This window comes from Silene latifolia, chromosome 2, assembly GCF_048544455.1.
Source record: "Silene latifolia isolate original U9 population chromosome 2, ASM4854445v1, whole genome shotgun sequence".
In the NCBI taxonomy this organism is placed as follows: domain Eukaryota; kingdom Viridiplantae; phylum Streptophyta; class Magnoliopsida; order Caryophyllales; family Caryophyllaceae; genus Silene; species Silene latifolia.
Window position 1 is genome coordinate 194,345,557 of NC_133527.1, and position 27,734 is coordinate 194,373,290.

The 27,734-nt window shown below is 38.5% G+C and overlaps 1 long non-coding RNA gene across 8 annotated transcripts; it reads left to right on the forward strand.

Annotated features, from left to right (window-relative positions):
* The first annotated feature begins 13,267 nt into the window (after positions 1 to 13,267).
* LOC141644164 (uncharacterized) lies at positions 13,268 to 26,493 on the forward strand. Of its 8 annotated transcripts, none has more exons than XR_012543918.1 (7): positions 13,282 to 13,554; positions 15,558 to 15,657; positions 16,842 to 16,953; positions 17,048 to 17,222; positions 17,335 to 17,434; positions 17,833 to 18,042; positions 26,222 to 26,493. It is a non-coding gene; the product is annotated as an uncharacterized LOC141644164 (long non-coding RNA). The 8 variants fall into 8 exon arrangements; XR_012543919.1 differs by having other exon boundaries at positions 15,558 to 15,614; XR_012543921.1 differs by lacking the exon at positions 26,222 to 26,493 and having other exon boundaries at positions 13,268 to 13,554; positions 15,558 to 15,614; positions 17,833 to 22,348.
* The last annotated feature ends 1,241 nt before the right edge of the window (positions 26,494 to 27,734 follow it).

Genomic DNA, 27,734 nt, shown 5'->3' on the forward strand with positions numbered 1-27,734 from the left:
GGCGGTTATTCCGTGAAATTGGCCACCAATTTCACACTCCAAAATTTTCTTCTCTCTAAACTTTCAAGGCTTCTTTGTCTTCTAATTTTCAGAGTTGTTACTCCGGCGAGTGTTTTTCTTCAAGGTAAACAAACAAATTTCCTTTCTTATTTTGTTAAATAATCATTGCTATCATGTCCTCTGCTGACGCTGGGACTAGCACTTCTGCGCCGGGGGGTTCCCCGTCGCGTCTTGATGGGGAGGGAATACTAGAGGCCATCCCGATAAGGTTTGGGGGCCCTAGGTCTCCTTCTCCCGAAGTTGATCCTCGTTTTTTGGAGGAATGGGAGGATGACGATGAAGTCGATCCTGACGCGGACGATTTTAGTGATGATGCTGAAAAGGCTCGTCCCAATGAGCGGAGGCAGTACGTTATGGATCACGGTGACGCCTGTAAGGTCCGCCTTGACTGTGCTTGGACACATAAGCTCGCCCGTTGTTCCGGCGAGACATTCTTCGAGGGCCATTTTTTCTTTGGCAGGGGATACAAAATTGTTATCCCTGAGGAGGGTCAGGCGGTCTGTTGCCCTCCCCCGGGTCACATAGGCGTATATATGCGGCACTTGGAGTACGGGCTCCGGTTTCCGCTGAATGAGTATGTTATGGGCATCATTAGGGCCATGAACGTTGCTGTTGCCCAACTGCACCCGTTGGCTGTGAGGACCATAGTCGGCTTTGTCTGGCTTTGTCTCTTCAAGGGAGAGGCCCCAACGGTGAATCTGTTCCGCCGGCTTCATCATCTCCGGCCATCAATCTCTGGCCGTGTCGGATGGTACAGTGTGCAAACGGAGCAGGGTTATGTCTCTGTTGACAAACTTTCTTCCTGCAAAGACTGGCAAGGTCGGTGGGTGTACGTTAAGGTGCCGGATGACTATCCGCTGCCCCGCTTCTTTCAGCACCAAGTTAATTTGCGGTGTGAGACTAAGGCGGAGCACGACAGATGGGTTACCCGGAAAAAGCTCAAGATGGATGCCAGCAAGGTCTCTCTTAAGGAGGATGAGAAGCTGGCGATGAGGCTCTTTGAGGCGGACAAGAGTGGGGTGCCGAAAAGATGGATTCCCCCAACGCAGATCATCCTCCAGGATGAGCCGCTCTGCCATGTCGGCCTCATACCGGCCCTAGCACAGGGTGAGTGGGGTCGGTGTGAGGCCCATCACCGCTCTCAATGTTCCTGTTTTTCGAATTTCGATTTATTTCTTCTACTTAAACCTTTGCTTTGCTTCCTTCGCAGACCACTTTGGACCGGACCTGTCTGAGGATATCCTTCGGAGAATGGGGCTGCACAAAGATAAAACCGTTGCTAACTTGCATCCCAAGGCTCTAACCAATGACCGTAGGACGTCGCCGAATGATCTCATGGATCAGCAGATGAAAAGCTTGAATGTGGTGGAGGCCCAGGCGAAGGTTGTTAGTCACATGCCGCGCCATACGCGAAAAACAAGGTCTTCGGCGGCGATGGCGTCGACATCAGTTCCACCTCCCATTCCCCCTGTTCAGAAGGCAGCGGTGGAGATCGTTGATATCACCAATGGGGAGGACTCTGATGAGGAGGGGTCTCCCCTTGTCCGTAAGAGAAAGGGGACAGCCTCTACCGCTGTCGTTGCTTCTGCTGCTGCCGAGGAAACGCGTCCTGCGGCTAAGAAGGCCAAGCATGGTACTGACCTGATCTGTGGCTCAGATTTAGCCGGTTCATTAGGCGCTGCTGATGACGGGCTCTCTGGCATGTCCATGTATGTTGATACTGATGCTTTCGTTAAATTTTGCAGACCAGCCGCTGTCGGCCGTCGCTCTTAATGAGCAGCAAGTGGAGGAGAGACCCGCGCAGGCTGGTGATCAGAACGTCACCGTTGACTCATCCTAGAAGGTTTCCCCCTCCCGACTGCAGATTGGTGATCGAAACGTCACCACCGATTCTTCATCCCAGAAGGTTTCCTCTACCCGGCTTGTAACGGAAAGCGCGAGGTTGATCGAGGAGCTGGCGAGATGGAACGAGCTGACCGGTGCCCGTATTATAGAGCAGGAGAAGGCCGTGGCTCGGTCCGCTTTTGAGCTTGATGCCACTAGGAAGGTGGCCACGAAGGCGAAGCTGGATCTCCTTAATGAGCAGAGGCTTAGGGGAGATGCTGAGAAAGCGCTCGTGGTTGAGAGAAAGCTCAGGGAGGACGCTGAAAGGGAGGTCCTTGCTGAAAGAACCAAGGCCGAGGCTGCTGTGGCCGAAGTTGCAAAGCTGCTGGCGAAGTGTGACCTTGCTCAGAGGCACGCCGACCTGTATCTCCAGCAGAGGAATGAATTTAGGGGCAAATTTCAGATCCAGGGGAAGGTGATTCGGAGCAAGGAGGCCATCATTAGGCAAAAGGAGGAGGACATCGAGATGCTCCAAACCGACTTGCTCCCTAACATGTGCACCGAATTCCGGGATCTGGCCGAAGAAGCTGCCCGGGAAGTGATTGAGGAGCTCTTCCCTCTTGTTGGTTCCTTTCCGTGGGGTAAATTTGACGAGCTGTTTGATGATAAGCTCGAAGCTAAGGAGAAAGCCGTGGAGGAGAAGGCCAAGGAGGCGGTGAGGGTGAAGATAGAGAAAGAGGCGGCCGCGGAGAGAGCGCCCTTCTTTGCCGAGAAGACCAAGGCGGCCAAGGAGGAAGCCGTGAGGGCAAGGGCGGCCCGAGGCCGCCGAGGCTCAGCCGAGGTCGCTTTGAAGCCGAGGTCGCTAAAAACGCCGCTGGGTTGCCCATCAAAGAAGATCTTGCTACCGGCCGCGCGATGGCGAGCAAGAACAGGCATAGGGAGACGGGCGGTCGTCACCAGGCTCACCCGGCGTCTCGGATAGCTTCAGCTGTTCGGGAGCCAATTATTAAGCCTTCCCTCCCTGCCACTTTTGGCGCTTCAAATGATACCTGTAATCTTTTGTTTTTCTTTTCCTTGTGTTTTGTACAACTTTGGTAGGTTGTGTTCTGGCTTATCCTTATGGGGACGGCCGTCGTCTGTATTTTCCTCACTTGTAACTTATCATTTTTAATAAGAGTTCGTTTCCTTTTTTTTTTTCTTCGGCTTGGCCTAGGTCTTTACTTCACTTTGAGTCTCCTTGCGCTAATAGTTGAGCGTATCAACTGTACTTAGCGTCTTCACTTTGCCTCTGGCTTGGCCGAGGTCTTTTTTCGTCTTCGTCTGAGTTGTCTTTTTGCCTCCGCCTCGGCCCGGCCGAGGCAGTCTAGAGTGCGTATCCCAACTGTGTTTAAACGCTTTTAAGGCGTTTTGATCGTTTCTGCGAGTGTCAATCGCTATTATGCGTATGCTTAGCCGCGGCGCCGCTTCTACGAGGGTGATTGCCGCTCTTGTCGGTGTGAAAGTGTGAGCAGCGTCGCTTCTGGTAATGACGGCCGCTCTTGTCGATGTGACAGTGTGAGCTGGCGTCTATTTCTTGATGACGGCCGTGGCGTCTACCACTTGGAGTGACTGCGACGGCGTCTACCTCTTGGGGTGACTGCCGTGGCGTCTACTACTTGGGGTGACTGCGACGGCGCCTGCTTCTTCATGGAGACTACCGCTCTTGTCGGTGTGACAGTGTGAGACGGCGTCTTATCTCTTGATGACGGTCGTGGCGTCTACCACTTGGAGTGACTGCGACGGCGTCTACCTCTTGGGGTGACTGCCGTGGCGTCTACTACTTGGGATGACTGCGACGGCGCCTGCTTCTTCATGGAGACTACCGCTCTTGTCGGTGTGACAGTGTGAGCCGGCGTCTTATCTCTTGATGACGGCCGTGGCGTCTACCACTTGGAGTGACTGCGACGGCGTCTACCTCTTGGGGTGACTGCCGTGGCGTCTACTACTTGGGGTGGCTGCGACGGCGCCGCTTCTTCATGGAGACTACCGCTCTTGTCGGTGTGACAGTGTGAGCCGGCGTCTTATCTCTTGATGACGGCCGTGGCGTCTACCACTTGGAGTGACTGCGACGGCGTCTACCTCTTGGGGTGACTGCCGTGGCGTCTACTACTTGGGGTGACTGCGACGGCGCCTGCTTCTTCATGGAGACTACCGCTCTTGTCGGTGTGACAGTGTGAGACGGCGTCTTCTAATAACTGATGGGAAAAAATGGACACTTTGACGGAAGACTTGGATGATTTTGCATTAGGTATAAACATGCGTTGGGTGCCCACAACTATTTTGGACACCTCCGCCGCTACATAAATTTTTCCCGAGATTACTAACGTTCTAATGGCTCATCACAGGCACACCTTCCCAGTCAGCCACTAGTTGCATCCATGAGATCGCCCTCCTGTTGTAAGGACGGACTTTTTCCCTTCTCTGACTTCTTTGCCACTTTGAGGGATTGCATGTTGCATCCTCTGGCAGCTATCTGGACGTTGACCACCTCGTCCTTCTCGTCTTTGGAGACGAGCTTATGCGCTTCCCCCCGGTCCGAGACATACATCAGTGTTAGGGCCCGGATGGACATCACTGCGTCGGCCTCGCTCAGAGTGACTCGTCCTATGAGAACGTTGTAGGCGGACGAGCCGTCGATGACCACGAACTCGGCTAGGACATTCTTAGCCGCATTCCCTTCGCCGAACATCATAGGCAGTCTGATTGACCCCAGTGGTACCAGGCCGGCCCCAGAGAAGCTGTATAGTGGATTGGTGCAGGGGTTTAAGTCCTTGACTTTCAGACCGAGGCTGAGGAAGCACTCCCTGAACATAATGTTCGTGTAGGCGCCTGTGTCAATCAGACACCTCTTGACCAGGTGGTTGGATATGTCCAGATTGACTACAAGTGGGTCGCTGTGAGGAGCGATGATTCCTTCGTAGTCCTTCCTTCCAATAGTCATATCGGGGATGTTGGAAGCGGGGATCGCTGTGTTGGGCACAAAGTTGATAGCCTGATATAGCTCGTTCAGGTGTCGTTTGTGCCCATGAGCGGACCCTCCGTTCTCGTTGCCCCCGATGACAACATGGATCACTCCTATCCGTTCGAAGACGGATTTCTTCTCTGAACTGCCGGCGTCAGTCTTTTGGCTTTTGGCAACGTACTTACCGAGGCTCCCCTTCCGGATCAGCTCTTCAATGGCATTCTTCAGATGCCGGCAATTGTCAGTAAGGTGACCGGTGTGGCCGTGGTACTCACAGTACTGGCTCGTGTCACCGTCTCCCTTCGGCTTGGGGGGCCTTTCCCACTTCTGGCCCTCGTGCTTGCTCAGGGCGAAGACCTCGGCGGCCGATACGACGAGGGGGGTTTTATCATTATACCGCCTCTGGTGGTACGATCCCGAACTCCACCCGGCGCCCGCCGGGTCCTGTTTCCTGGCAGATTTATCAGGCCGTGACCTGTTGTTATCACGGCATCTTTCACCAGACCGTGACCGATCATTGCCACGGCGTCCTTCATCCGGGTTGTCCTCCCGGCGGCTCTTCTTTTCTTAGGATTTGGCCTCGGTAGTGCCTACCCAGGTTTTGTGATAGTCCTCCACTTTAATGGCTCGGTCAGCCAATTGTCTGGCGGCGTCAAAGGTCAGGCCGCCGCATTTGATGAGCTCGTTTTTTAGGTCTCCCCTTGGGAGGCCTTTCATCAGTGCGAAGGCCGCCAGCTCGCTGTTCAGCTCACGAATTTGCTGAACCTTGGCGTCGAACCTCTTCACATAGCTTCGGAGAGACTCGCCTCCCTCCTGTCTGATAGTCAGGAGGTCCGATGTCTCCACGGCCCTCCTCTTGTTGCAGGAATACTGGGCTAGGAACGCGTCCTTTAGGTCGGCGTAACAGTATACCGACCCGTCGGGTAGCCCCTTGTACCAACTCTGTGCCATCCCGTGCAGTGTCGTTGGGAAGATTCGGCACCAAACCTCATCAGGTTGCTCCCATACTGACATGTGAGACTCGTAAGCCTCGACGTGGTCGGTCGGGTCACCTTCCCCTTTGTATGCTATGGGTGGTAACTTCAGCTTAGCCGGTATCGGGGTATCTAGGACGTAGGCGCTGAGGGGCTGTCTTGACCACATGTTGGACGACACGCGGCGATCGGCTCCTCGCATTCCTAGTCCGGCTTCTCTCCTCGTAGCGAGAAGGACTTCTCCTCTGACTCTGGTGAGTCGTGCTTCTTCTCCAACTCTGGCGAGTTGGGCTTCTTTCGCTCCTCCGGGGTGTGCCTCGTTCGTGTCGCGGCGACGCAGTCTTCTCACGAGTGCGAGAAGGACTTAGGTCTACCACAACCACTTTGGGCTCCTCCGGTGTCTTGACAGGATCAGCTTCTCCTAATGCTCCGTTCAAGTTTCTTGGGGTCACGTTCTGGGCCCTGGCCTCCTGGACGGTTTCCGCCGCTCTTGTCGGCGTGACAGTGTGAGCCAGCATACTCCCAATTAGGTCCAGGAGCGTCTTCAGTTTTGCTACGTCAACCACATGCCCCATGATGGTGACCTGGTTAGCAGGCAGCGGGGTGTCTGGTATTATTGGCATCCCGTACTCCGGTTGAATCACTTGACCGACGGAGGGTTGCACAACTCCAGATTTGTGGACGGTATCATCTTGGTAGGATTCGGTTTCGTCGGTCACGAATGCCTCTTGTTCTTTCGACATCTTCTTGGCTTTTGGGGTGGGTTTCTTGTGTGTATTTTTGTTTGGGAATGAATGTGACTAGCTTCTAGTGTCTTTCCCCACAGACGGCGCCAATTGTTCCGGGTGTAATTCCAGAGCAAGTATTGTTACCACCCGTGGCTTGTAGAATGATGTCTTGAGTTGGGTTCCTCGCGTCTCTATCGTTCCTCTCGGCCTCTCTGAGGGCTTGGCTTTGTGCCAAGCGTACTCACTCCGACGCTCAAGTCAGTGAACTTAGTGGGATAAGTTGTTATTACTTGGCTAAGGATATATTGTAGAGAGATAAGAAAGATATTACCAGATGAATAGTGATTCTTAGGTTAATTTATGGATCCTTTCCTCAATGAAGGTTGAGGAGTATTTATAGGCTTTCACCTTTTGTCACGTAGTGGCCAAGTGGCCAAGTGGCTAGCAGGTGGAAAGACCGTTATACCCTCGGCCGATGGACCCATGGCAGGCCGGCCGAGGGTCTTGGATATGAGTACGCGGATATGTGTCCCTATTTGGTGGTTGCAAGTGCCGAGACCCAGTGTGACAGCCGATAGGTCGACGGCTAATTTGTCTAAGTCGTTGATTTGTTGTGGATATCCTTGACCTTGCTCAATATGTTGACTTGGTCAGCGGTGCAGAATATGCCCCATCAGATACAAAAAAAATCTAATCATGAGTAACTCTTATTCTCCTCTATTAACAACCTAGTAAATTAATGGGATTTAGGCATTTAGTAGAGAGTTTTTTTGAATGTATTTGTTGAACGAATGACGTTGCTCATTGCTCTGATGATTAATGATTTATGCTAACTCGTAAATTCAGTAATGATTTGCATTCTCAATTCATCATACTCAAAATAAATAGTCTAATTACATGTATATAGACATAAGTTGTTTATATGGAAATAATGATTAATACTTATACATGGGTTATGTATTATGTAACTTCAAGATATTGGTGCTCCGGAGATTGAAGATTTTCTTAACCGCCAATTTACCAAAGGCGGTCAAGTTTTTCTCTTTCAATAGGTAAAAGAAAAATAGCCTAACAAAGTGAATGAAGTAAGACTAATATAGTAATTGAATACGTGTCTCTCTATTTCAAATTTAATTATCATTTGATGGTTTTTTTTTCTCTTGTAAGATTATCCGTCGATGTTGTGTCGATACTATCACTACAACTAAAAGGCCAAGAATAACTAATAGGCTAAAAACATTAGCATAATTATTGGAACAAAAATAGATAGGCTAATATCAATTAAAATGTCAACGACATAAAAATACATCCTCAATATGGTGATTACTCCATTCAAGAGCTTCAGATTTGATCATCCATATGAACACATCCTCCAACATCAAATATTGTGTTATCTGATATTGAACTAATATCTAAAATAAAAAAATTGATAATTCTTAAATTGTGTTCTGTACTCACCGATTGTCATGTATTAGTAATTAAAATAGGAAAATCTCCCAAAAAAACAGAAATTCCAAGAAAAAAATGAGAAACATCATGCTACCTCTTAAAAAATCCACATACTTGTCGATCGTCATTTGCACGTATTGATCTCCAAGTATGTCATGCTCCTGAAAATTCAATCAACTAGTTTTAAACCCGTGCCAAATTGCACGGGTATGTATTTGGGCCGGTATTAATGATTTTGGATGATTTTTTTTCTTTGCATTTCTATTTTAATTATCTAGTTGGTCTAAATCAGCGATCTACATAATTAATTTTTACACTTGTTTCAAATACGTAATCAAATGCAATGGTTTAAGAGGAAATAACGTAATATACTATTGTAAATAAAATTTGCGTACATAAAAAACTTTACACCCGATCGAATAAAGAAATATAATTTAATAATCTACTTTAACACAGCTTAGTGTAACATCAGAATGTCAAAGCTTATATGATTTATTGGTGAAATTAGTGTGTGCTAGTAAGCCCATATACAATAAAGTACATGGATCGTTAAAAATACTTCGTATTTTGTTTTGATAATTAAATATTTCTTATTTTTAACTAACAAAATCAAAGATGCCGTCTTTATCATAAATTTCGAATTGTTAACATAAAATTAATAATTCGTATACAAATAAAATAAAAGTGTAAAGCTTGGGCTATTATCGCTTTGGACTCGTTGTCAGTAAATTTATTGCATATGTATAAATATAGTTGTATCAAATTATTCGGAATGTATAAAATTATTTCATAGTATTATTTTCATTTATTCCGATTTGTAATTCATACCGCTTATATGCCATTAATTTCATTTATTCGGAATGTATAAAATTATTTTATAGTATTATTTCATAGTATTTGCTCTACGACGGAATTTGTAGGATATTTGTATTGACGGAATTCTGAAGAAATATACTCCTTTGCACACTAACGGGTCCCACCATAACATGAATTTCAAAAAAAAAAAAAACCTGAATTAATGAGGTGACACGTCCTGGATTGAGTATTGTCTTCTGAATTAATAAAGATAAGATTGTACAAATTAGTATTATGCCAAAATTATTTGTACACAAAATACAAAATTGCATAAGATATACCGAGTATAAGTAAAACATTATCAAATGAGTTTTGTATTAATAATTAAAATAGAAAAATCTCCCAAAAAAAGAAATTCCAAGAAAAAAAATGAGAAATACTATGCTACCTCTTAAAAAATCCACATACTTGTCGATTGTCATTTGCACGTATTGATCTCCAAGTATGTCATGCTCCTGAAAATTCAATCAATTGTACAAATTAGTATTATGCCAAAATCAATTGTAAACGAAATACAAAATTGCATAAGATATACCGAGTATATTTAAAATATTATCAAATAAGTTTGACCAATATAGTAAAATCTTATAATGAAAAAGAGAACATGAGAAAAACGAATGAGTCAGTAGGTGATAAAAAATTATAATAAAAATGCATGTCTATTGTTGTGCTCATGGAATAAAGATTATCATCTCAAGAAAAAAAAAGTAGTAATTAAGAAGTCATAATATCATCAAAAGATTTAAGGTAAACTAAAAATATGAATCATTATAAAGAAACTTGAGAAATGAGTTATGGAGAAAGAATATGAAAAGTATAGTTAAATGCTTGTGGTGAATTGAATAAAGTATTGAAGTGGAAGAAGATAAAAAGTTTGTTGTCTTCTTTAATTTTTTTTAATATTGTAATTGTAAGAATAAATATTAGGGGACATAAAAGACAATAATGATGATATGATGAGACTTGTAATATGGCTTCTTGAAATCATGTGGTTATATCAAATCAAATGTCATTTAAAAGTGTACTCAATGTTAGGCTTTTTATACTATTTATTATATAGATTTTAAAGAAATAAATAAATATACTTTAATTTTATGAGTTGTGTTAATATGGAAAAATTTATCCGATTCACTAACATCTATGTTATCTTCCAAAAATTTCAATTAAAATGTGAAATATAATTGTAAATTATGAAACTTTTATGTGAATTTTGGTAAATTACATCTTTTTTTGGTTTTATTAGCTCATCAAATCTTTAATATATACATTTAGTTTAAGAATATTAATGATGTCTTTTGATTTTCTTTATTTGTATGTTACACAATATGTAATGATATTTTTGTAAGGACTTTTAGTAATCATTCAATTTTTTTTTTTAGAATCATATCAAATAACCAATAATCTAATAATAATTAATAAATAATAATTAAACAGTCAATAAAAATTAATGGAAATTAATGGGGTATAAAATATTAAATGCTAATGCCATGTGAAATTAAATTAAATGCTTTAATCTAACCTTTTAACTATATTGTATAGATTTACTTAAGTATTTACAGAATTTGTTTGTAAATTACTTAAATTAAATAACTATTTTCTTTTCCATATATTTTATATTTTCCAAAACCTTATCCTTTACGTGAAATAATTTCATGAACTAAATACGGTATTTCTACCCTTTTAAAATTCTATTATTAGTGTTTAATTTCACTTAAGTATTTACAGAATTTGTTTGTAAATTACTTAAATTAAATAAATATTTTCCTTTTCATATATTTTACATTTTTTTAAGAAAATATTTTATATGATCTTTAATACTTATTTGTTGATTAATTAGTTCTGTAAAACATCTTCTATATACAACAAAGTTATAGTAACAATAATAGTGACTTAATGCCTTTCAAAAAAAAAGTAGTGAATTAGTGACAATACAATTTTTTTTGTTTTCAACTTCATTTATTCTTCTTCGTTCTTAATTTCTTATGTATTCAATTTTTTTTATTTCGAATACATATAATAGTACTCCATATGAAATATCTTGAAATTATTAACTTATAGTTAATGCGTATTTTTTTATTGTAGTTTTTTTTTGAGTTAATTAAATTTAAATCTAATGGAATATGGATAGATTTTTAAAGTAAATAAGTGAATTAAATTAATGCAATATAATAATAAATTGGATAATCCACGTCATATTAGTTTGCCAAGTCACATATTATTGTATACATGGCTTTTTTTCATCCAATGTGGCATTGTCTATGTGGCATTTTTAGGTTAGCCTTTTAATAGTATTTATAGATTGTGCAATTTTTTAAACATTTTGGGAAAAAAATAATATTTGAATGAACGGGTTTAAAATTTTTAAAAGAAATTTCATATGTATATATATTAAAATTAGTAAAACAAAAATATTTTAGAAATATGTTAATAAACTCTTTAAATACTTTAAAATATTAATAATTAGTTAACTTACAATGAGTGTAAATATAAAATAATTTAATAATATATTTATATTCAAAATAAAAATTGAGTTTGATTTCACCTTTTAGTCAAAGTTATAGGGCCTAATTCGAAAAGATAAGAGGCATTAGGCATATAGGACCTAGATGAACTTGTAATAAAACAAACTAGTTTTAAACCCGTGCAAATTGCACGGGTTTGTATTTAGGACGGTATTAATGTTTTTTTGATGAATATTTTATTTTTACATTTCTATTGTAATTATATAATAGTTCTATATCAGTTATCTACATGTTTAATGTAGATCAGTGATCTAACTGGAAATGAACATTCTCCACGTAAATAGGATGCGTTAAAACCACAACAACCGGGTGAATGTTCATTTCCAGTTACAGGCGGATTAACATCAGTAAGAGTTTCACCATATTCGGCACATAGATCTCTCAATAAGCGCTCAACAAAACATCGTACTATTTAGTTTTAAAAATTATTTAAGTTATTTAATTTATTCGCATTGTTTGTAATAATTAATTTCATTAATTTCATTAATTTCTGTAATATATTCCCATTATATGTAATTCATTCCCCCTAATTAAATGTAATTTATTCTCGTAATTATGTAATTTTATTATTAATTATGTAATTTTATTATTAATTATGTAATTCATTCCGATTATATGTAATTTATTTCATTTATTCCGATTTGTAATTCATTCTAATTATATGCAATTAATTTCATTTATTCTGATTGTATGTAATTACTATTTCATAATTTTTTTTAAGACGAAAATTGTTGCATGGTTGTATTGGCAGACGATTTGAAGAAATAAATTCTTTGCACACCAACGGGACCCACCATAACCTGAATTTCCAAAAAAAAAAAAAATATTTGTGCAAATGACGTGGCGCATTCTCTATTCAGTATTGTCTTCTGAATTAATAAAGATAAGATTTGAAAAGATCAGACCCATATAGGACCTAGATCCTACCCAAGCTCGACGTGTTTCTAGGCCTGGAAAATTTGGACCCAGTGGATAATAATAATCGAACATGTATAATACGGGTTTGGGTATGACCTTATTTATAGAACCCTACCCGCCTACGCCCTAGTGGCCTGCCCCCATTGCGGCATTGCCATCCCTACCCCCAAAGCCCCAACTGAAGCGGGTGTTAAAGTACAATATATATTTTGAGCTATCATTAAATTTAAAAAAAAATACTTAATAAACACCAAAAATATACTCCCTCATATTCACCATTTTCTCTCCTATTTTCTTAAACGGATTATTCACGTTTTCTTTCCTATTTCTTTTTTTTGGTTTGATTTGTGTGGTCCAAATTCAATCACTAAAACTTTGGAGAGACGGTCTCTCACTAAGTTATTGAGAGACCAACCTTTCGTACCCTTTTATTTATATTTCGTACCCCTTTTGTTGTTGATCGTATCATAGTACTTTCGTACCTATTTACAAAATAAATGTACCCATTTTATCATTAATCATGATTTGTACCTATTTTATTACCTTTAGTACCACTTTTTCTTAAAATTGTACAATGGTCTCTCAATAAAGCTTATTAAGAGACCGTCTCATTCAATAGCATGTGAAGTAGTGTGTTTTGTGTGGTACAAATTCAATTTTTTATTTATTGTGCAAAAAGGAAAGGGAAAAAAAATGGTGAATAGGAGGGAGTAAATTACACGTAACTAATTTATGTGAAAAAAAATTATTTCGTGAATCTTACGTGTAGAAAATAATTTACAGTTAGTCTTGTTTCAGACGGGTCATTTTAGTCTGAAGTAATGAGACGAAACTCTGTAACCATTTTACAGTCAAATATGATCAATATTAAAAGTAAATTACAATAAGCGATAATATTGACTGCACACTTATACGGTTGTAATTACGTTTAATCATAAAGTTTTTAACACCAAGAGTGGCCGTCTAAAACAAGAATTTGCGAAATATTTAGGGGTGGACAAACTCGCAAATCTTATTTGCCGCCAATCTTTTCCGTGTCTATCACACAATCAAATCACAAAACATTCCCTTTGCGCCTAAAAATTGACGAACCCTAAATTCGCTCGCTGAGTCAACCGGTACCGAGTCCAGAGAATTTAGTGATGCGGGAGAAGTTCGACGACGAATCTCATTCGAATTCTAGGGTTTCACACGCCGGCGACGATCGTAATCATTACATTCAGGTTATTTTATTTTCTCTCTTTTGAAATTTGAATTTAAGTTGCAATTGATATAATTTTGTTATTTTGATTGCGAATCTCGATTGAATTGATTGAATGTATGTATTGATTCGTTCTTTTGATTTGAAATTGAGTTGTTGTGGTTTTGTCGTTGGATTTGTGATTGTTCGAATGAATTCTGGGGAAGCTAAGCAAATTTGAAAGAATTTATGATTTGTTGTAGGGTTTGAATTTCGTGTGTCATTTCGCAATGTGCAGATTAATTTATGATAAGCGAAGGAATATTTGGATGAAATGATGCCATTAGAGAATTCGGAACCTCTATTATATGCGTTATGTGATTGCAAGTTTAGGCAGTCAAAGTAGAAGTTATATGATGGATTGTTGTCGATATTGTTTCGTGTTAGATTAGGATTAGGTAGGACTAATGTGATTTTGCATTGTGTTGCTAATTTCAGAAAGCTGAAAGAACAACCCTGACTTTAACTTTAGAATTTGTAGTAGATTATATAATGTTATTGTTTGCATATAGTGGGTGCATGACCTATTTAAGGGTGTGTAATTGTATGTTTTAGGTATTGTCACTTAGTTTAGAATTTTAGATTCGCATGGACTATTGGTAGCCATGGTAGGTCGATTAGTGGTAGCTGAAGGAGTTATTTGGCTTAATTAAGCGTCATTTTCCTCTCAATTGTGTATTCAATTATGAATACAATTTCAGGTTTTAACTGATAACATGTACTACTACAAATTAGCTAAATCTGTAAATCATAATAATCTTAGTTTACAAAAATGCGCCTTGGTTGTTGTGGCTTGTGCATAAGCCAAGGCTCAGATAGGCACTAGCCAAAACGCCTTGCTGCATCTTAAGTGCACCTAATAGACAAGGCGCAGTCAACGGGACACCATTATGCAATTGTGTTTCGTGTCTATAAGGCACACATGTTAACCGTTTTTAAATCCAAAAAGGGAAATATTGCACACTGTGCTTCGTGTCTATGAGGCGCACGCCTTTGCCTCGTACCTTGCTCTTTGGCCTTAGACTCTTAGACCATCCTTGCCTCAGTTGGCCTCGCGCTTTTTAAAACTAAGATAGGAGTATAGTACAATTGAATTTGGCTTTCCATCAGCCCACAGGTTCCACTAATCCACTCTTCTGCTTTTCCCAGCAAAAATCCTTTTATTTTGTTCCGGCGAACCAACGTATGTTGCAGCCACGGCAGGTCTGTACAGCCTAGTTCTCCCCCCCAATCTCTCTAGCCAATGCACCCCTCGCTGCAATGATTATACCTGCCTCATAAAACAATCTTTGCCAAAAATACTTTTTGTGACGCCATTGTAAAATAGATAGGCATGCATCTCGTGATGGTTCTATCAGAGACTACACCTGCTTACCACTGTGTTAGAGATTGTCAATAGCTGCAAGCCTGGTCTTTTGGTATAACCGTAATGTCTTGGATAAGCTATTCCCTCCCTATGAATGCTATATCTCCGGAGGTCTCTGTTTTAGCCTGAGATACTGATATGTAGCATCACTGGTATGAGTGTATAACTCTCATTCTTTGTACATACAAAACTTTGAGCTTATCTACCTTATAACCATTTCATTATGGAAATCCATTATCTTCCTTGATAACTGAGGATCATGGGGACTAGATTGACATTGCTTTATAGAGGTGTCCTTTAGGAGGTATCTCATCATGTACTCCATCTTGCCTCAGTGTGAATCTTCCAAATTCACTTGATACATGATGCTTCATTTCAACTTAGGATTTCTGTAATGTTAGCTTCTAGTTTCTACGAGGGTAAGTGAATTTGCCTGCTTGAGGACCTTATTAGATTGGAATTAAATCACTGACAGCAGTGCAGACATGAAGTTCTTTCTAAAATCCTTAAAGTAATGCTACTACTATACCTTGGCCTTACGAATAGTTGGGAACTTGAATGGTTCGTCTTTTGCTGGACTACTCCACAGCACAACTGATGTTCTATCATTATTTTTTTAGGTCGCAATTCATGTTGTGGGCTATTCTGAAGTCTGGTGGTTATATACTTAAGCTGTGGTCAGTATTTTCACGTCCTAATGTCCCATGCTTCAAACCACCGGTCAGTCAGCCACCTCTAGTTATTAGTTAGTAATTCAGGTGGAGTTAGTCTGCATTTACAAGGATGAATGGTCTTGTTTATTGTATGGCATTACTAGGAAATGCATTGGTTGAGGTTATTGAAATTCCCGTAAATGTATATTAGTCATATATCATATTGGCTTGGTATCAATTTTATTATGGTCCATTGATGTATTGCTATAATTGAGGTTGAATAAAAAAATGTGCACATATTTAAAGTTCAAAATTTATGCTAATGGCCAAAAAATGGCCTGTGTTTGTGCCACACTCAAGAAATTGGTTGGTCAGTATAGAAGTTATAGTGTTATACTATGCATCACTAATGTTATTCTTTCTTAATTACCTCTTTTTTCATCCCATACTTATTACTACCTCCGTCCTCCATCCCAAATTTCTTCTCCGTATTTGACTTTAGTGGTTCACCAGTTCACCTATGTCAAACCTGTGTATTAACTTTTTCCAAATTTATCGTGAGACGCAATGTGACAGGTTTTCATGTTTGATTATCATAACCACCACCACCAACATCATCAGAGCCTTAATCCCAAAATGATTTGGGGTCGGCTGACATGAATCATCCTTTAGAACCATCCATGGGCGAACGCACGTCTCAAAAATGCGAAAAAAATAGAAAAGAAAAAGTGAAAAACAAAAGGAGAGTGAAACATAATACGAAAGCCAAGTAAACTTATAGGTTTTAAAATCGAAGTCCGGATTTCTTTTATAAATGTTTGATTATCATAATTCATAACACGTACTTTTGTATTTTCTTTTTTCAAAACATGTAGTTAATCAATCAAAGTGATATTGTTGACCTCCAAAGTGAAACGGGGTCAATATACATGGGGCGGAGGATGTATTTTAATTGAAACAGAGTCTGTTGTTGGAATTTATCTGTCTTGTCAGGACTATTTTCTTACATTTGAATTCCTGTTAGCAATTTAGGTTGACATTTGTAGCCTAACTTTGCCTGTTTTCGCTTGAGAATCGTAGACACTGGAAATCAGACAAACATTTTCTTCATTATTTGGCTTTGTGGGCATATCACAGATCTTTTAGCAACTAGGAAGTCATGTTAAAATTCTTCGCTGTCTTGCATAATAGGATCAACTTAATAAAACTCTGCTGCAAAATTTTAACGTCACTGTGTTAAACCATGTGTAGGATTTGGAGTGGAGAAATGCACTTCAAGATATGGCACAAGATTCCAACAAAAAAAAGATATGGCACAATACGTCCTTTTATTCTGGCAGGATATCTCATGATGTCTATAGATGTAAGAGCATGGAGGCTATAGTGATGTTTCTTTTACTTTCTGTTTATTTGTCTTAGGTTTTAATCATGCATTCACTTACTTTTATTAACTACAGGTTTAAAAGGTTCGAGAGCTGCTTTCTTTTTAGCTCTCAGGCGAGAGATTTAGTCCAATCCTTCAACTATGATTCATATTTTATACTCCGTAGCTATTTGGCTCTGATGGTGTGGGGGGAGTAATGCAAATGTTTGTTCCTGCAGGATCTAGTTTGATCTCTTTTGGCTGATTTAGTAAGTACCTCATTATGTTTGCTGTTCTTATCCGTTTTGTAACTAAATAGTCAGCTTTTGTATTATTCATACCATAGAGCTTTTACTAATGTTCATTAGTGTTTGAATCCAGGACCTGATCAACTGAACATGCTACAAATGCTGTATTTTCTCGTGATGACCGTTTGCAATATCTTCCTGTTCTCAGCTGATGCTAGTGGGATTTGGCACATGTAAGCATTTTTTTTACATTAGAGAATTTTGGGTTCTCAAAACTGAGTTTATAATAGGGGCGTTCCAAAATATCGGGAATTTCTTTTCAACTGTTAAACTTAAAGGAACCCCTCTTTTATTTTCCGATTTTATTTCGTACTGTTCTTTCGCAACGAAAAAATTGAAAAGGTCATTTGCTAAATTCTCAAGTCTTCACCTCAACTCTCCTTCCGTAATTTCTATATACAACTGAATTTCTGAATCCCTTAACTCTTCTAATGGAGATATCTAGTGATGCTTGTGGAGTTCTACGACTGTTACAGGCTTATTAGTTTTTAAGATGTACTTAGAAGCTACAGTTGATTCTCCTCTTCTCAATGTTCCCTTTGTTAACGACGATGTCCATTATTATATGCAGATGGTGTCATTTGAACACTTAGACTGCCTTTCATTTTTGGAAGTTTTCGGTGGACTTGTATGCCTATTGGGTGATTTACTATCCTGCCACATCTGACCCTCGACGCTCTGTGGCTGCCGGAGATATTCTTAAGCTAGAATGCTCTCAGTGCGACTCCCTAGAAAATATGCATCCATGGGAAAGGCGCTCTTTGATGAACGTGGTGGCAAGGTATTTCACTAATCTAATCTCTTGTTTATTTTGTTTTGCATCATTGACCAAACTGTAGTAGCTGCTTGTGTCATTCTACATATGTAGGTGAATACTGCTTTCATTCAGTTCCTGTTTACTATTTGCTGCATTACACCCTTTGGCGTAGATAAAACACCTTTGGATAAAATTAATCGGTTTCCAAGATTAAAATTTTTGCCCCAGGACATCCAAAGCCGAATTGTAGTTTGATCAGACTTTTGAATTGACTGAATGCATGCATGTTACTCTGCATATGAGACTATGAGTCAACTACGATTACTAATATATGTCATTGGACTAAGAAAATTAGAATTCTTAGCCCTTGTTTTGATTTAAGTTGAGGAGCGAAGGTAATGGGATATTGGGAGGAGTAGTGGCAAGTGTTACCCCATTTCAGACAGCTGCCAAAATCTTAACATTCGTCGAGTCTTAAAAGTTAAAGTTGTGCAGTATTTTGCTTCATTTGCAAGCCTGATATAAGCTGACAAGCTGTTATTATTTTACTTCTCCTATTATGTTAGCTAGCCTAACAAGCAAATACTAGCACCATCATCATAAGCATCCACTTAGTGGCAAAAAATCTTCGTTTTGAGAAAGTTAAGGCAAGAGTTGAACCTTTGTTTGTGTTGTGGATTAGTAGTAAGGAGAGGCGAGCTTTGATGTAATGGTGGTGGACTGGGGTAATTGATGAGATAATGAATCTGCTTGACAATATATAGAACGCAGATTTATCTAAAAGTTAACATCACATATTAACATGACCAACACATATGAAACACACGAAATACAGAGTAGTCTATATGAGTCGACAGTTTAAACTCACTAAAATATTGTTAAAATATAAGAAGTTTACAAATTCTAGCAATTTCTTTGAATGAAGTCTATCTTTTTCCAATGTTTTCAGTGCAAATATGATATAATCTAGTTTATACTCCCCAGTGAAGTTTTTTCACGTATCTATAGACATCCCAGATTGGACATTTTTTATTTTTTTCCACTGTTGTGACCGGTGATTTATACAAGTGCACAGTGGCGGACCCAAAGCTCAAAACCAGGGGGTGCACTTTTCAGTAGAGTCGATCAACGCAAATAAAATTTAGGCAACGGAAATTTGATTTGAATAGTAGAATAGAAAGTAAAATTCAAAGAAACCTCCTTAGTCCTTACAGTTGATCCAAATTTTAATTGCTTTGAAATAAGCTTAATAAATTTCAGTCGTTTTTAGGGAAGAAAGTGATAGTAAATATCATATTAACTTTTGTTGATCTCGAATAACTCTAAACTTTTGTATTTCTTCTTCAATTTCAAATGAAACATAACATATATAACTTATTTGAATTAGGACAATAATACTCCCTTCATCTCAATCATTTATTTACCTTTAATTAAAACACCCTCACAAAACATAAAAAACGGTAAACAAATGAATGGGGAGAATGGGGGACGTAAGGAGTATGAAATTAGGGTTTTAGAAATGTCAATTTCCAAACTACGGTTTAAATTGTTGGGGATAGAAGTTAAATTAACAAGTACGGAATCATTACATTCACAACTAAGAATTAAACCAAAAATAATGATAGATGAAATTTATCAAGGAGAATTTATAATTAAGAATTTAGATTACAAAAATAGTAAGTCTTCAACGCATAAGTAGGTGTATTTTTCAATTTAATAAAATTTGGACTTTGGAGTAATTGAACTAGAAAAGGAAAGGAGGGATGCGAAAAAAATTAATGAAAAATGACACTATGAAGGCTCGAACCCCTGCCGTCCTGCTGAAAGCTCTTAGTGCAAACCACTGAAACACGCTCAGCATTGTTGCTTTTATGACAAACAAATTGTATAACTCCTTTCTAAGCATTTCGATCAACATAAAAAAAAAGAATTGAGGGTGCGCCCCTGCAAGTGCATGACAGTGGTAAAGTTGTGGCGAGGACGGAGGGCTTCTAGTTGCCTCTTCTGGTTGTTCAAGTTGATCAAGGGATAATTTTACATAGGCGAAGTTTTTGGTGGCTGTGGAATACTCAAGAACCAGGTCGACCGTTATTTTTATTTTAGATTTTTAGTCTTTGAGTAGCTGAAAACCATGGAATTATTGGGTTGTAAGTATATTTCAAACACTTGGGTCATGAACTGGTGATGAATCAAGTACCTTTTCTGTCCCATGTACCCTTAGAATTCCCCATGTACTATGTGTTGCGTTCCTTTGAAGGAGAAAATGATGAAAGCTGCCTTTGACATGACTACACCATGTTTTTCTGACAACTGAAAACTGTGATACCCGAGTAACATATGAGCGATGAATCCTTTACCAACGAGAGGGTGTCCTAACTTCAGTCCTACGAATCAAGGACAATCGTTCACAAGGATTTGACATGAAATTACCTATCTTTTGTGTAGTATCCTATGCTGCCTGGACTCGGTTAGAAGTAACTGATACGGGTGCGTGTCCAAATGTTGGATTCGGCTATTTTATGGAAAACAAAAATGAAATGTCTGAGTGTCCTATCCATGTCCGAGTGTCTGTTGTCCGACACGGGTATGTAAGGTAATATTGAAGAGTCCGAGGAACATAAGTAGTATCTCTCCATGTCACGATTAGGTCTGTCATTTAGAAAGGGTGAGGGAGGGTGTTAGTATTCTCTAAATTACATGCATAGGATAACCCATTAAGGTTTTTGCCATATACGGAGTACTTGATCAAAAGATTGTAGGCACTATAACTAGAAATCTAGAATTGTAAATATGAGCTTTTAATAATTTTTCGAAAAGAAAATGTAACCTTTTAGTCGCAATAATTTAAGAAATAAATCATGGGTTACTCCTTGTTGTAAGGTTTTTAATTATTTTTTGTAATGAAAATTTAAACAACTTTCTAAAGTAGTCATCTTTACCACCAACAGAAATATGCTAATAAAATGAGATTTGACATCTTTTATCAGCAGTCTTGAGACACACTAATCTTATGTGGAGCTTAAGAGATTTTTCTAGAGCCGAAAGTTAACATTTCTTTGATGACTGTTGAGAGTCTCTCTCAAGGAACATGAAACTTTTCTTGGTGGTTGAGAATGCTCTTAAACTCACATCATAGGGTAATAAATCACTCTGTACTTCTCAAATGTAATGTAAATCTTTGATGTATGTATATATGACTCATCAGTTGTCTAAATCGTAAAGGACATGGAAGGACTGCATTGCAACATGTCTGAGGATCAGTTTGATGGTTGCCGTATCCTTATCTTGAGAATTCTTGCACTGAACAGTTTGCTACACTAGGGAAATCAGCTCAATCTAGTCGAGACTGATTGTTGAATTGAACAACCCATTTACCTTGTTAACCTTAAAAAGGTGATTTTTTTTTTTTTTTGACGAGAAGGTGAGTAACTTGAGTTACTTGGGAACACTTGGTAGAATCAGAAAATATATTGAAATTATAGTCGCTTTCAGGATATAAAATGTTGGTTCAGTTTTACATGAATATAGGCCTATTGGGATTACTAGTTACACAATACACGTTTACTGTGAATCAGATTCATAGACCTGGCAAACCGTTGATTTTGGTCATGTTATTTTGGGTTGGTTGGTTTCAGCTCGGGTCAGTTAGATCTGGGTTATGGGCAGGTCATTTTGTGTCGCCATTTTTAAGTTTTTTTCTCGCTTAAATTAGTTATTTCGGTTTATTTGGTTTCAGTTGGGTTTGAATAAGGTCAATTCCGGTGTAATTAGGCTGCAGGGTAAGTTTCTTATCTTAACCTCTTTGTCATTCTTAAATGTGCAAAAATTTCTGAAATGAAGGCGCAGAAGTACGCCCAGTCAATCAATTGCTAGCAAAGTGTTTACTGTAGATATTTGGAGCTTGGGTAAAAGTGTAAAACTACTTAAAAGTGCTTGTTATCCTACAAATGTCACTAGCTCAAAGTTGGAAGATAGAAGTATTGTCATAATTTCTTCTTTTAACAGGAAAAAGATGTAACCTCCAACCACACTTATGACTTATCTCTGGCCTTCCTATGCTTTTCTCCCTCATTCTTGATTAAGACGGACATATACGTCTTAAACAAGAAACAAGTCAAATAGATAAATGGGACGAAAAACAGAATGGCTTGGGAATGACAAACTCTTATCCCATCTATTTGTAGGGGGTAGTATTTGACCCATTTTACAATTAAGACGGATATGAGCGTCTTAAGAAAGATTAATTGCTCCCTCAAACATTGGCCACCTCTTGTATTAATTAAAGGACAAAAGAACAAACAAACAAACATAAAACTATATTTTAGAAAAATTGAAGAAAGATATGGAAAGGGAGAGAAGTAATGGTGTTATATTAGTATAAACTAGTGGTTGACGAATCACTATCTGAAGGAAGAGGATGACGATATGGGAATAGGGCACATGGGGATCAGTGCAAACTGAGCACACCAGAAACAGGGAGAAACAGGGAGCCATGTGAATGGGAAGATTCAGTTCCCTTTTTTTATATTATTCGATTAGTGAATTTCTTTTTAATTAAATATAAATTACTTAAAACAATGATAATTAATCTAAGTTGTAACACCTCATATTCATACTGGTCATTTTGTAAAAAAAAAAAAAAAAGTTTCTATTGTTTTCGTGGTCTTATTTCAAAGTTGTATTACTTTCGATTATGACTCTGCTCGTTATCTTAACCCCAATATTTTTGAAAGAACATATTAGAAAATAGGCTGATTTTGAGGTAAGTCAAATAACGATGTATTTATCGGATTTAAACCGAATTTCATTTTAAAAAATATCGGGAGATAGGGGTGACCTCCAATAGGGGGATTCAAGAACATGGATCCACCCAATTCCAATGGGGTATCCTTCAACTTCCAACTAATAAAGTCATGTGATGGCACTGAGACTTGCTTTGTCTTTGCCTTGATTTTCCTTTTAAAAATCCATATTTTTAGGTGATTTTAATTTTTCTTTCACATGTAGGAGCCCACTACTCTACCATCTTCCCTAACAATAGTAGAATATTGTGTTGAGAGGGTCCCTATTTTAATCTTTTCTCAATTGGATTACATTGGTCACAGTTCTCAATTTCTGATGCTCTAGTGGTCTACTTGATTTTGCACCTTAAGTCGCAATTTAACAACCATAAGTTAAATCACCCTTTAAGTCGCATTTTACATGCACAAGTTAAATCACTTTCCATCATCTTGGACCCTGATTTGCATGTATACTAATCCATGGAGGATTTACATTTGTATGGAGTGCAATTTGCATGTTTACTATCAGCAAGTCTCCCCTATGACGAGCATATCCGTTACAAGTTTGCGACGGGTCAAATACTACTCACATGGGTAAATATGACAAAACATAATACTACTCTCTAGACACTTTGTTTTTGTCTTATCTCCCCATGTGGGTAGTATTTGATCCGTTGCAAGCTTGCGACGGATATGACAAATGGGAATTTGTGGTTTACTATTGTATGATTTAGGATCACCATGTCATGTCTTAGACTCGAATTAAACACAAATTCTTGTTTAATATGACAATATCGGTCGTAAACTTAAATAGTCAGGTATGGTAGATGAAACAAAAGGAAAATGCGTAGGGACTAATAAAAGGTTTGTCGGGAGCTTTAATTAACCCATTTTCGTCTTAAGATATCATATACTGTCATCCTAAGACAGACTAACTGCGAATGAAATACACGCAAAACTTGTAGTTTATCTACGTCTTTCTTCTTTTAGTTAATCCTCATTTTTCTTCTTTTAGTTTATCTTTCTAACAAATGATGCAGGGTATGTAGACCCACACCCACTAAGCAGTAAGGCATCCATTAATACTATGATTCCAAAGTAACAAAGTTCATTAAGTTGCAATTAATTAAGAAATCTAAAGCATTCCAAAAATCAATTAAGGATGATATGATATAGGTAATAGGACCCATTAGCTAGTGGCAAATCGCTCTCTGATTCAGGGTACCAAGTCACTTGATTATGGACACATATCAAGGATGAAGGGGCATTATACTGTTTATTCATCAGCTCAAAACTTGAAACCTTTGGACTAGTTTAGCTATTTTTGGTGTATTAGGGCTTGGTGGACCATTAATTATTGCTGTTATGGGTCCTATCAGCTTGTGGTCAGTGTAGCGTTTGTTTCCCTCCTACTACTTCGGGCGCCTTCTGTTTAACAAAATTTGTGTCAAGTCATGATCGTTCATAACATGAGGGAAAGTGAAAGAAAAGAAGTAATTGTATAAATTGTATAAATGTTTGCTCCCAATTCCCAAAAGAGAGAATGAATAGAGGACTAGAGGTGTAACCAAGTTGATATGAGCACGAGCTCGGATTGTCATTACTCGACCTTGGGCTCAACATCGAGTTTGTCGAGCCTAAAAAATTGAAGCTCGAATTTGCATCGGGAAAAGCTCGAGCTTGCGGATTGTCATTATTATTTTTGTGTTTTCACTTTTTTTAAATTTTACTAATACAAAATATAGTTTTAAAAACAAATACTCGTATTGATTACTCCCTCTTTCGTAAGTTAGAAAAAATAACTTAAACTACAAAGGAGCTTCCAATCTAAGCCTTGTTGAGCGGAATCGGCTCGGATTTGGTTGAAGCTCGACTCGAGATCGGTTTGATCGAACTCGAGTCGAGCTTTGACCGATCGATTACGAGTACTCTATGAGTGAGATCATTTACAGTCTTAGAAAATGGTAAAATGTCCTCGGTTAAAAAAAGTTTGTGAATGATAAATAATTCTAATGGGAGGCAATCAAGCCCAAACTTTGTTGTAAGGTCATTTGTCTTACTGCTATAAAAGTATGAAAACCTTTTCTGGGCTTTATAGGCTGTTGTGTATATTTACTACAATGTTATAAAAGTATGAAAAGGCGTGTAATATGTAGGCTATTATTGTGTGTAGTTACTCCTCTTTCGTCTTAGAAAATATCTTCCATAATACATTATAGGAGTACGATTTAAGACATGACTGAACCTCAAAAATAAAAATACTTGAAGTTCAAAGTAATAATGATATAGTTGGACAAGTGATGGGTAATTTATGACTATAATGAATTTATAGCTCCGAAATTCTAAAAATACGGAGAAAATAATATATTTCCGCAACAAGTAAATAGAAGTATTTGCTAGGAGTATATAAAAGTACGAAGAATCTTTCATATGGTGTGTAGATTGCTATGTACACTAGCCAAGAGTTTTCCTATTATGTGCTAGATAACAGTCGGGAAATCCTCATGTTAAAAAAACAAGCTTAAAGTGGTGAAAATTATTTAGAGAGAACCTTTTTTAGCTTAAAAGTTTGATTCATCATTATTTACTAATATAGTCGAGTATGATTGGGAAATCAAGTACCACGTAGTTTGCTTATGATTGGACATAATTGGCATATTGTAATTGTGTTCAGGCTATATAGGCGGGAATGTAGGACATCTCTTGAGTGATAAGTATTAGTGACACCAATAGGTCTTGTGAGGGCAAATGGGTATTTTGTGAGGGGAAATGGTATCCGTCTATACGTATAGACGGATAGTGTCCGTCTATAATGAGAATTTGTGTAGTGACACACCCATGGCTATTTATTTTACATCTACTTCCCTTGTAGCCTCCAGTTTAACGTTTGAAGGTCGTAGTTTGAAAACTTTGACCATAAATAGATCGATATATAGCCCCGTATAAAACATTATGATATGATTCAAACCTGTTATTACAAAGGAAGTACTTTGTAATTGATTTTATTTTTTTATGTGTCTTCTCGGGTAAATATGCTCACATGTGAAACTTTTTTTTTTCAGTGTAATTTTGTTCTCGTGCCTTGAATATTAATATGTCTGTATCACGTAGAAGGGTGACATGACTTTTGAGTCTTTGAGAAGTACATGTAATGTGGGATTTTAGTGGAGTTGTGAGAAGCTTGATTGAGATATTTTGCACTAGTTGCTTACTCTTATGTTTTGATAGGGGTTCATAACTTCATATTGACATTAACATCATTAATTGGCCCTTATCTATATGTCAGCCTCTTCTTTTTTTTCAGAGATAATAACTCCTAAATTTGCATATCAGATCCCCTCAACCCTGCAATTTGCGAGACCCATTAAGGCATTAGATAATGTTATTGTCGTTGTTACGATAACTCCTTAATTTTGGCATAGGGAATTACATTTGGTTTTGGCAGGAGAAGCAGAGTAAAACTATCTATGAAACGAGCTATGTAATGGATGAAACCACAATTATAGATGAACAGCATAAGTCAACAATTCCTAATTCAAGCTATAACAAGTTGTTTGAAGGTAACAAACACACAATTTCATGTTTACTAATACAGAAAATTCTACACATAGACCTCCATACTTGTAACCGCCCCATTATGTTTCGACCTTAGTTGGTAATCTCTTTAAGGGGTGATACACTGCACAAATTTTCATTATAGGCGGGCATATCCGTCTATAGTAAGAGACGGGTCGGATCCCTCTCACAAAGAGGCAAGTGGGAGGGCAAATGGAAAAACAAGTGGGTTACCATTTAGCCTCCCACTTGCCTCTTTGTGAGAAGGATCCGACTCGTCTCTCGTTATAAACGGATATCCCGTCTATAATAAGACTTGCTGGATACACTGATACTTACATTTCGGACTTAAAAAATTACAACCGAAAACTCACGTTGATCTTTCAAGCATTCACAACCGTGCAATCGTGCATTAAAAACATTTAAATTTGCATAATTAATACTTCCTCCTAGTTTGATTGAGTGTTGATTCCTCTTTACCTTTTCATGTTAGTCGGGTGCTGGTATCCCTTTTTTTTGTGATAAGTTTTGTGTGGTCCAAATTCATTTTCTTAATTTTGGTGTCCAAAAGAAAGGAAACAACACTCAGATTAAGAGGGAATAGTTTTTACTACGGATCGGGACAAAATCGAGCCTAGACAATGGGGCCTGATTTTTATTGTGGCATCGGAACAATGAATATGTCGTTTACAAAATGTAATGAAAACAATATACATGACACACACACAGCTAAGGTCTGAAACATATATATTGAGACCTCAACTTCATCTGAGTTTTCTCACTTTCTCACCCTGTAAATTTGATCAGAAATGCAGAAGAGTAGGGTATAGAGGTCTGAAATAGGGATAAAATGGGTGATGAGAGCGAAAGGAGGTTCGTCCTGGTTCACATTACGTGTTGGTGGGTTAGGTAGCAAACTCTGCCCCTTCTTAGGTCCCATACCCCTCCACCTCTTCATCCCCTAGATTCCTGCCCTTTCTTTCCCTCTTTCTTACATATGAAATTTTAATAAAACCTATAGACTATAAAACAAATTATAGCCAACTCATTTCTTTTTTCTCTTAAGTAATCCTTTGCATTGACAATAACATTTGTTTCATCTTTATTAGAATTCATATTGGTATAGATGCCTCTTTAGGTCTTTGCTTAGTATACTACAACTTTACCAAAGTGTTTAAGGTCTCCCACCTTATTGTGTATAGGACATTAGGACGGGTGGGTTTAAGCAACCTTGCAAGTTGCACCTATAACCTATGTTACTCGGACTCGACTACAAGGGTCGGACAGACGGACACAATATGGTGTTGAAGTGTCGTATGTGCTTGTATTCCGTGGCAATCTCAATTCTTTGGTGTAAAATGAAGTGTTCGAGTGTCATGT